Raw genomic sequence first — 11,651 nt, 5'->3', positions numbered from 1 at the left:
GATAATGCCATGAAAACTAAGGGGAGGTTAAAAAGGAGGGTTTAAATGAAAGCTGATTGCCATTGGGAAGGCATGCTGCTGGCAGCAGAACTGCAGCACCAAAGCAGTATTATAAAGCTGTCGCCAGCATTAGGTCATTTTCAGAATGAAATGTGGCCTCACCCTGGTGACAAACTGCTTGACACATTTCAGCACGTGGCACCTGTGGCTAGAGCTTGAAGTCTTTGGTAGAGACCCCTCTGCAGCACCGTTGCGAAGCGGCTGGAGGCAAGGGGGGTGCTGCATGTTCCCTGGAGCTGTATTGGGTCTCCAGGAAGTCTGGAAAAGGAAAAAGGAAACAGCCATGAAACCTCAGTGCAGAGTTTCCAGTGCAGAGCAGCAGCTGAGAGGGAAAACAAAGAAAGCACCAATCAAGATCTTGGGAAGAGATGAGTGGCTCTCAAATACTTTCAGGAACAGACCTTTTCTAGGCTGTCCCCAAAGAGCCAGACCCCTTCAGACATCTCCGAGCACCCAGAAACTGAAGCATCCAAATTAACTCTTGGCCATAAATACAGGGTTTGTTACTGGCTCTTCACAGTGCAGCCCTGATGCAAACAGAATGAACTCATAGAAGCTGTAGTGGTGTGCCTGTCTTGGTGACTTCAGCATATGGGCACTGACAGAATGCATGACGCAGCATGCCTGGGTTTGTTCAACATTCAGCATTTTTCTGGCTTTTTTATTTCATCTCTTCCTTGTATACCCTTCAGAAGACCGAGTTCAAATGCTATAACTGAAATGCTGTTTGGCTGAGTTAACTCACCATCCTAGAAAAGTCAGGCTCCTTGGAGTGGTGATGAGGAGGAGGATGTCCACCACTGTAATCACAGTGTCTAGGTGCCCTCTGTATGGAGAGGGGAAGGTCAGCCAGGATTGAAAACCTCTCTTCATTCTGCACCAATTATCATTATTGAAAGGAGAGCCAGTTAAAACCGAACGGTATCTTTCACCTTAGACTTCAGTATCATTATATTTCAAGGGTGTATCAACATCCCTTCTCTGCCTGTTAACAGACAGCAAGAGGCTTCTGAGCCAGAGCTCCAAAGCACGGCCTTGCTTTGGAGTGAGCTTTAGTCTTACTTCACCCCTTCAGCTTTGTTTTCTGAAAGAACCCCACTGCTTTTAGGATCTTACACCATGTGTAAACTGCCCCACAGCCCAGCATTCATTGACAACACCTGAAGTACTGACACTGGCCTGACCTAGGGTGGCAAGGCAGAAAAAAGAGAAAGGTTAAAGCAGATTTATCACAAAGCAAAGCTGTTTTCTCCCATGGTTCTGATGTGCCATTCCTGCGACATCTGCTTCTTGAGATTCCTCTTTAATGGCACAATCTTGCAGAGAGCAAATCAGCCTCAAGTGGTGAAGAACGAGGCCCTAATCTGGAACAATCAGAGCAGTCAGTGCTCTAGAAGCACAGATGCCCCAGGTATACCTGCATACTTCCGACTGTGTGTACCTATAGCACATGGAGCAGTGGGAAAACTTACCAGTTGTGAGTGACCAGCTGGTTCTTCAGCCACAAAAGGATGGAGCCCGTAATGATATCTTGGAGCAAGTGGTGGATGTGGGAAGTGCATAGGGTTGGCACCTTCCACTGATCTTCTGAACTGCTCCATCTAAAAGAACAGAAATTTACATCTCTGAGGTACTACGTACTCTAACAGCAGTGTCTGAGGCTGCTTTCTGTCTGTCCTTAAATGGAGAGCTGTGAGATCAGCTTGTCTGAACCCAATGCAATACCTGCTTAAGGAGGGAAAGGAAATCACGGGGAGAAGAAGAGAGAGACAAAGGAGAAGAAAAATCTCCTCCAATCCATTTCCCTGTAGCCCTCCCCAGCTGCTGATCCCCCTAGACTCAAGTCATCTACCTTTTTCTGTATATCTCTGAATTCTTGGTTTGGGTGAAGGTCTTTTCAATATGAGTGCATCTGCCACTACCTTGCTCTGGCTGTTGCCCCTTCCTACGTTTTCTCCTCAAAAGCTCCACACTGAGCTGGCTGCCTTTCTGGAAACAGATAGCTCTGCCTGTCCTCCTCCCCTGCTCAGTCACCTGCTCTTCTCCTTTCATTTTAGATGAGCTACTCATTCCAATTCACTGAGTGTATGAGGTGAGAATTAAGTTACACTGCTAATTCCAGCCAGGTTTCTGCTCCCAGTGTGGCACCACAGCAGAGACACAGATCACGGATCTGCAGGCATCTCCCTCACACTTCTTACGGAAGGACGTTTTGGTTTATGTTCCCAAGTTATCCAAGTCCAGCACCCCTTGGCAGGGCGCCTTGATTGCTGCCTCCACTGCAGTGACTCTCTACCAGCAGCAGTGCAGTCAGTGCCTTTGCAATTACCACAGTCACCAGTGGCTTTCATTAAAATCTCTTCCTTTCTTTACCTGATGAATGAAATGTATTATTTAAAATTAAGATTTGACATTGGTTTTCAAGTGCTCATAGCAGCAGCTCGGTTCTCCATGCGTTCTTCTCAATGCATGAAGGCTCCTGATAGAGAAATAAGGTGTTGTGTGTATTTCAGCCAAGATGAGAACAAATTCTCCCGTATGAGTCCAAGTGACTCATACAGTCACTTGGGAGAAGAGCCATTGACCTGTGTGGGATTTCCAGGCCTCTGCCAACTACAGAATGAAGCCCTACCTACATGACACCAAAGTGAAGACTTCTGAAGCCATTTTTCATTATTCACGTGCAGGTTCTGCTAAATATCATGTTGAGAGGCAAAGGACTGAAAACATGAGCTCAGTGTTCATTGTGTCTAGAATTACCAGGACTGTGACACGTGTCTTGAATTATTCATCGTGGTCTGGTTCCCCATTTCAAAACAGAAACAATAGAACTAGAAAAGGTAAAAAGTGACACAGTAATGAGAGGCCTGGAAAGGCTCATGTATGAAAGATTCAACAGGCTGAGGGCCTTCAGCTTGGAAAACTGAGAAGGAATATGAAAATGGTATGTGAAAGCACACATGCCTTGGAAAAGGAGAACAGTTATTAACTTTTTTCATAATGAGAACAATGGAGCATCAAACAGAACTGTCAGACAGCAGATACACTAATAATTGTGCACAAAGGCAAGGGAGTACCATTTCATACAACTCATCATTAAATTCCACAGCCAAGAACACTGCAGAACCAAATAATAAGTAGATTCAAAAGGAATTAGGTACAAGAAGGGAAGTTCCTGAACTGCTGGATAGAGGAAGGATCATCCTCTGCCCAGTTCTTGCACTTTTTCCACTCACATCAGGGATAGAACACTTGGCGCAGCGAATCTCTGGCCTGACTCACAGTATCACAGTATCACAGTATGTTAGAGATTGGAAGGGACCTCAAAAGATCATCTAGTCCAATCCCCCTGCCGGAGCAGGAACACCTAGATAAGGTTACACAGGAATGTGTCCAGGTGGGTTTTGAATGTCTCCAGAGAAGGAGACTCCACAACCCCCCTGGGCAGCCTGTTCCAGTGTTCCGTCACCCTCACTGAGAAGAAGTTTCTTCTCAAGTTTAAGTGGAACCTCTTGTGTTCCAGTTTGTACCCATTACCCCTCGTCCTATCATTGTTTGCCATTGAGAAGAGCCTGGCTCCATCCTCGTGACACTCCCCCTTTATATATTTATATACACTAATAAGGTCACCCCTCAGTCTCCTCTTCTCCAAACTATAGAGACCCAGCTCCCTCAGCCTTTCCTCATAAGGGAGATGCTCCACTCCCTTCATCACCTTAGTTGCCCTGCGCTGGACTCTCTCCAGCAGGTCCCTGTCCTTCTTGAACTGAGGGGCCCAGAACTGAACACAATATTCCAGGTGCGGTCTCACCAGGGCAGAGTAGAGGGGAAGGAGGACCTCTCTCGACCTACTGACCACCCCCCTTCTAATACACCCCAGGATGCCATTGGCCTTCTTGGCCACAAGGGCACAGTGTTGGCTCATGGTCATCCTGCCATCCACTAGGACCCCCAGGTCCCTCTCCCCTACACTGCTCTCTAACAGGTCGTTCCCCAACCTATACTGGAACCTGGGGTTGTTCCTGCCCAGATGCAGGACTCTACACTTTCCCTTGTTATATTTCATCAAGTTTCTCCCTGCTCAACTCTCCAGCCTGTCCAGAGCTCGCTGGATGGCAGCACAGCCTTCTGGCGTGTCAGCCACTCCTCCCAGCTTAGTGTCATCAGCAAACTTGCTGACAGTACACTCAATTCCCTCATCTAAATCATTGATGAATATATTAAATAATACTGGTCCCAATACTGACCCCTGAGGCACTCCACTAGATACAGGCCTCCAACTAGACTCCGCCCCATAGACTACAACTCTCTGGCTTCTCTCCTTCAGCCAGTTTGCAGTCCACCTCACTACCTGATCATCCAGACCACACTTCCTCAGTTTAGCTATGAGGATGCTGTGGGAGACTGTGTCAAATGCTTTGCTGAAGTCAAGGTAGACCACATCCACCGCTCTGCCATCATCCATCCACCGTGTTATTTCCTCATAAAAGGCTATGAGGTTGGTCAAGCATGACTTCCCCTTGGTAAAGCCATGTTGACTGCCCCTCATAACCCTCTTATCCTTGACATGCCTTAAGATGGCATCAAGGATAAGGTGCTCCATCACTTTCCCAGGGATGGAGGTGAGGCTGACCGGTCTATAGTTACCCAGGTCCTCCTTCTTGCCCTTTTTGAAGACTGGAGTGACATTTGCTTTCCTCCAGTCCTCAGGCACCCCTCCCATTTCCCAAGACTTGGTAAAGATGATGGAGAGTGGTCTAGCAATGACTTCCGCCAGTTCCCTCAGCACCCGCGGGTGCATCCCATCTGGACCCATGGATTTATGGATGTCCAGATTGCTCAACTGGTCTCTAACCCATTCCTCATCGACTAAGCAAACTGTTCTATTGACCTGACTTCATCTGAGGTCTCAGGAGTACCGGGCTCTTCAGGACTGCCTCCAGCAGAGTAGACAGAGACAAAGAATGCATTCAATAATTCTGCCATCTCTGTATCTTCTGTCACCAGGGCACCCATCCCGTTCACCAGTGGCTGTTATTTACCACAGGACAAGAACACCATGTCCCACCAGCACTCAGGAGCACTCAAGCCTTACCTTGACCTTCTGCACCCTCTCCTTCCTCACGGAACTTTCAAGTTGCTGCTTTATTTCCCGCTGATGATGGCGCTATCAAAGTAAGAGAAAGAGAAATCTCATTAATGGGTATTATGAGATGAAAATGAAGGTAGAAACACTTGCTTCTGTTCTGCTTATCACCTGCCTGCTCCCTGGTCATCATCCTCATTGAGTCCTATTATAAAACTACTACTGATTCAGTGCATTTGCATTACACCTGGGTATATTAACATTGGCAATGGAACAATTGAGCATTTGTAAAGTTGTAGGGACCAACTCCATTCTTGACACATAACAGGAATATGCTGAATTTTGTACATGGCTAAGATACGTAACTGTCTTATCCAGGAAAACTCTTACCCAACTATTTCATTTGGACTAGAATTTTTTAAGCGAACGATCCCTGTGAATATCATCCCATAATGTGATGACTGCCAACCAACACTAAGTGAGCCAGAACAGTGTATGTTCTAGCGTCACTGTGGTTTAATAGTTACAGGCCAGTGAAGGTTTCATGTGGGGGACATCAAGCACAAAGACTGTCCTTTTTCCCAGTAGGAAAGAGCCTTTCAGGGGAGCACAAGGACCCAGCTATGGCAAACAGTCCAGTATGAATTAACAGCCACTGGCTGTCAGCAGGGATGCAGGTGGAGGCTGACACATCCCTGCAAACACAGACCTCTATGTCAAGGACCTTGTGAAATATGGCGCGAGCCAAGCACTCCCGTACGTATCTCTGGTGATCCCTCCTCAGAGCATTTAGCCGGTATTCTTTCTCAGGTATTATTCTTCCACTCCTTGAGATCTGCCACAAACAAATATAATGTAACTAAAAGGCAGAGGATAGAATAAAGCATGTGTTTAACATGGTGCAATTCCCCACAAAGACAGCTTTCTCTTCCCAGGTAGACACCACCTCTGCTTCTGCAGCGGGCTGGACCTCACCTCCCAGCCCAGAGCTGGGCCTTCTGCCACCCCATGGAGCCCAGAAGGCACATGAAGAGAGTGGCAGCAGCAGGCATATTTCCTGGCAGTGCAGGGCTCAAACTTACTCTTCATGGGCCATTGCCTGAGTCAGTGGAGGGGAACTGAATGCCTGTCTTCCTGCTGTGCAGGGGTTGCACTGCCTGTGCTGAACTGTCATACCCAGAAGTACACAACTATTGTTAGAAATAGTTCACCTTTACCAAGCCCTTCAGCTTTCCATTAAGCACTTTTGGAAAATAACACTGAAGCTCTTTAAAGAACTAATAAAGTCAAAGGTGCTTAGATTGATTCCACAGTGTAACAAACCTGAGAGAATCGAGATGATTCTGTGTATCTGCAAATGGAAAGGTGTTGCAGAGGCAAACTCCAACGAGCAGAAAGAAATATGGAGCAAAGCCATAAAAACATTCTGAATTTATCCAAACCTCTCCATGAAATACCTTCTTCTGCCTGGATGTGCAATACAAGATTACCACATCCCCATAACCATGCAGTGATACAGTGCTTTATGTCATAACCTACAGAAGTTGCTTTGCTGAGCAGAAGCGGGAGGCTCTCCAGCATTTAAATGCATCTTCAGTCCATGCCAGCAGCTGCTCACAGCTTCCCACAGATAAGCACAATACGGGTTGCATTGCAGAAGGTGCAGTGGAAGCCTAGTGTGATATCCTATGGAGCATGGCCTCCAAACTGACTGTTAGCACATCACTTCCAGTGTGCAGCCATCATCCACCAGCACCCACATGCCAGCAGCTTCACAACCCCAGGTGGCCCTGGGACCCTGGTGTCCTGACAGCCCTGTGCACCACTGCCCTGGCCAGCAGTGCGTGAGGATGCACTGGGAATGCTTTGATTGAACAAACCCAGCCCCAGTCCTGACGTAACCGTGTGGCTTTGGTCTGGCACAGCATAATGCCATGTGTTGGGCTGGCTGGTCAAACTGTCACCAGTGACAACACATCCCTCTAACAAACCAACAACAGAACCACCCGTGGTCTGACCAGTGCAATGGTAGAAGAAACAGATCATGCTTTTCCTTATTCTATTCTTCTTTTTTTTCCCTCAGAAAAGGGAACTTTTCAGTCTCACCAGTCCTGATCTCTGAAGGTGCCGTCTTATCCTGGTGTTGTTGAAATACCCAACCAGGTGTTTGTCTGTAAGGCTGTTGTAGGTTGCAAGATATCTGAAATAAAATCAATACAGATGCATATAAAGCCCTTGACAGCCAAATGACATCTGCTTAAGTTATAAAGAGCTACACAAAAGTGTGCTGCGCAAAACGCTGCCTTGATGAATCTCAATGTTTTGCCAGATAAATGCCCATTGCATTATGTAAAAGCAACATCTTATGCATCTGGAAGTTTCATATCAGAAACAAGCCATTTCTACAGGAGATACAGGAGCTTAGCATCAAACAGTGACCACTGCGGAGGCACAGGGGGCCGAAAGCCCAGCCCTGGAGGTCTCCTCCAAGACTGGCAATAAGCTGACCCTCGGCAGGTCTCCATCGTGCCACACGGGTCCTGGAGCGCGATTCCTGGCTGAGTCCAGCAGCACAGACCAGCTCCCTGGCACGGGCCCTGCTGGATACCTGAGTGTGCTGCGCACCACCAGAGCAGTGTCCCTGCACACCAGCACCCTGCCCCAGCACACAGCCTGTGCTCCATCCTGCCCTTCCGCACCAGTGATAGACACAGCGGCTCCTGCAGAGACCTGTAGGAATAACTTGGGCTGGGAGGCACCTCCAGATACCAGAGAATCACAGAGTCATGGAACAGTTTGGGTTGAAGGGACTTTAAAGGCCATCCAGTTCCAACCCGCTGCCATGGGCAGGAACACCTTCCACCAGAGCACGTTCCAGCCTGGCCTTGAACACTTCATTTTGACCTAAAGTGTCCAAAAGTGGCAGTAAGTGAGGTCAAGTTTTTGACACTCTAAATTCATTCACATCTGTGAAATGTAGACACTCAGACACATGGTGCCTGACACATTCAGCCGAACCCCAGGCTCTCCAGGCATGAGGTTTTAATCACACAACAAGAGGCTGATCTCTGGTTTCCTTTGGCTTTACATTCAATGCCACTGTACTTCTGTTACGTACCTTCCAATGGGGTAATTCAAAAAGCGTGCTCAAGGAAAGAAAGAACAATTAAAAAACAAATAGAAGGGGTCATGGATTTGCAGGAATTCTGCCTGGGGCTCCACAGTAATCTCACAGGTTGCCTACCAGCACTAAATTAAACCTTACACAACCGGTCCAGCTCACCCCGTGGCACATGTTGATTAAACACTGGTGCTGTAGCAACTGTTCTTCGTCACTTTTCTAACCCACTCTTTGCATTTGCATTTGAAACAACCAGATTACATCAACTGTGCCAAGTATTGACTTATGGTATCACCATCAATCACGTATGGAGCCAAACGAGAAACTCAACCCAGTTCCTCTTCATTTACTGCCTTCCATCTAATACTTCACAGACCATATAACTAGTTGAAATGCAGGTTCCACCTGAGCACAGCAATGCAGCAACTTTAGATTCAAAGATGCCTCTTTACATGCATTGTTTTCATGTGAATTATGAACAGGCTGGTTCTTAAAAACGCTGAGTGAAATTCAAAGTTCAGATGGGTATTGGAGGAAGCAAGGAAATGTTCTGGGCCTGAACTAAGACCCATTAAACCCCATTGGAAAGAACTCTGGGAGTTGGCCATATTGGCACTACACATGGGCTTGTCCCATGTCCCTCTGGAGGCTTCTGGCCCTCTGCTCTGGTGAGACCCCACTTGGAGTACCACATCCAGCTCTGGAGTCCTCGGTCCAGAAAAGACATGGACCTGTTGGACAGGGTCCAGGGTAGGCCACAGAAATGATCAGAGGGCTGGAGCACCCCTCCCGTGAGGAAAGGCTGAGAGACACGCTTGTTCAGCCTGGAGAACTCAAATCTCCCCTCTGGCAGGTTAAAGCCATTCCCCTTGGCCTGTCCCTACAGGCCCTTGTCCCAAGCCCCTCTCCAGGTTTCCTGCAGCCCCTTTAGGCACTGGAGCTGCTCTCAGGTCTCCCCTTAAGGAGCCTTCTCTTCTCCAGGCTGCCCCAGCCCAGCTCTCTCAGCCTGGCTCCAGAGCAGAGCTGCTCCAGTCCTCGCAGCATTTCCATGGCCTCCTCTGCACTCGCTCCACGTCCAACAGCTCCACGTCCCTCTTGTGTTGGGGGCCACAGAAACCTTGCGCAGTTCATGCTGAGGACATGAACCAGGGGGTCTCATCTGCCTTCAGCAGAACAGACCTAAGCACAGGCTGCCCAGCACCAACAGCAAGTCCTGCACCCACCGGGCAGAGCCCTGCTCTGGCAGCAAAGACCCCACATAGAGCCTTACCAGGCACCTGGCACCTGACTGCCGTTGGCTCCAGAGGGAAGCTCTTCAGCCACCATGAGCCATAGCCCATGTCCAAATAAGCTCCTGCCAGGGTCCCCAGAGAGGGAAAAGTAGTTTTCTGTAGAACTGGGACTTGGCGTTAAACCCTGATGGTAAGGACTTTGTGAATCCTGGCTGGGAATGGCCCAACGTGGGCCGAGGAATGAAGGGATGGTTCAATTCCATCACTGAGAACGGGATCATGTCACCCACTCACCAGTGCAGTCATTCAGAGGACTGCTGCTGTCTTCACTGCACCCTTCAGCCCAAATCCTGCACCACCCCTGGACTTCACAGCTCTGGCTTCCACATGTATTAACCTCAACAACTGCCACTGTGCTTGTGAGGAGCCACTCCAGAACACAGCTGCTGAGCCAAACACTGGTGTCCGCAGGTGCCTTGGAATCTAGATGAGGGTTTGGAGTCTAATAACCAGTTGGCTCATTCCAACCCTAGAGAACCCTTATCACGTGTACGGTTTTACTCGGTGATAACTAAGGAAGGGAGAGGCCATGGTCTCCTGAAACCACGTTGTGTGTCTGCTTGAACATGTGCAGGAAGGAGCCCATTGGCCCTGGCTGGCTGCAGTGGGACCGCTGCAAGGTCAGTGTTAGCTTGTCACTGTGACTGTCTTCTGTGCCTGTGCAGGCTGGAGTATTCCTGGCACATCTGTGCATCAGCCACAGCACACGTGTCTCCCAAAGACCGGATTAACACTATCCAGTGTCCAGAAGTGCTTTACGTGGTGACTACAGTGAGACTGTCTTCTAAGAGCAAGCTTGGATTTTGTTTGTAGTTCTACAGATTTCTTCACAAAAGAGGCTCCCATAACTCTTCACAGAAGGTATTTTCATATCTTTTTCATAGAAGAGATTTTCGCACACATTTTCAAACCTTTTTAAACAATCAATTCACGCTGCAGGTTCCAGTCCTGAGGCTGCCCACACACGGGGCTGGAGGGCTCCTGTGCTGCTGCTGCTGTGCTGCAGAGCCACGGGCGCACTCCAGCACCGCTTCTTCACCCGGAGCGCCGCCCGTTGAATGGGCTGTGTCACGGCGATGGAGCCCTGCGGATGCTCGGTGCCCCTGACTCCCACCTCTGAACGCTCTGGAACTCATCCCCGCGGACCCGACTCCCACCTCTGAACGCTCTGGAACTCATCCCCGCGGACCCGAGGCGGGATCAGAGCCGGGGCACAGCCGCGGCCGGTTCCTGAGGGTCGCTCCGCGGTGCCCCCGCTCTCGCACAGGCCGCGGTCAGGGCGCCCGGGCCCCGCCGCTCCCGCAGCACACGGACAGCCCGCCCTGCGGTCACCGGTGACCCCCCGCCATGCCCCGCACTGCAGCGCCGCGCTCAGCCCCAGCCCCAGCCCCAGCCCCGGCCCCGGCCCCGGCCCCGGCCCCGGCCCCGGCCCCGGCCCCTGCCCGCCGCACTCACCCGGGCTGCGGGCCGCTCATGGCGGCGGCACCGGCGGCTCGGGAAGGCCGCGGCTCGCGGCAGGTGAGGGTCCCGCAGCCGCCGCGTCCCCGTCGCTAGGACACGGGGGGCGGGGCTCCCCCTCCGGGGGCGGTGGCGCGGGGCGGGGCCGGGGCACGGCTGGCGCGTGCGGGTCCGTCCCAACCGCCCCCCCCCCCGTCACAGCCGGGTGGGCACCGAGGGTGCGCCCGGACCCGGCCACCGGAGCCCTCGCCGTCAGCAGCACGGCAGTGACCGGACCTCACCTCCCATCCCTGCAGCAGTGCCGCCACACCGCCCCGCGCTCCGGCCGCGGCCCGCAGGCAGCACCGCAGCCCCCTCGCGCCTCCTGCACCCTGTGTCCACCGCTGGTTGTATTAAAACGACCCCTTCCGTTTCTGTGCGCATCAAAGCCGGACTTTAAATGTTACACTGCACAACGCGGCCCGCGCCCTGCTGCCGCGTCCCTCTGGCTGCCGCTGCGGAGAAGCTGCGATGCAGCCAGAGCAGAAGAACGACCCCGACACCTTCCGGTGAGAAACCCTCCGCTAACAAGCCCCCGTGGTGCGCAGACAAGCTGCTCTGGGCTCCAGCGCTGAGCAGCCACAATGCAGAGGCA

Source organism: Psittacula echo (genome assembly GCF_963264785.1).
Source record: "Psittacula echo genome assembly, chromosome: 7".
Classification (NCBI taxonomy): Eukaryota; Metazoa; Chordata; class Aves; order Psittaciformes; family Psittacidae; genus Psittacula; species Psittacula echo.
Note: the sequence above shows the minus strand (reverse complement) of the source record.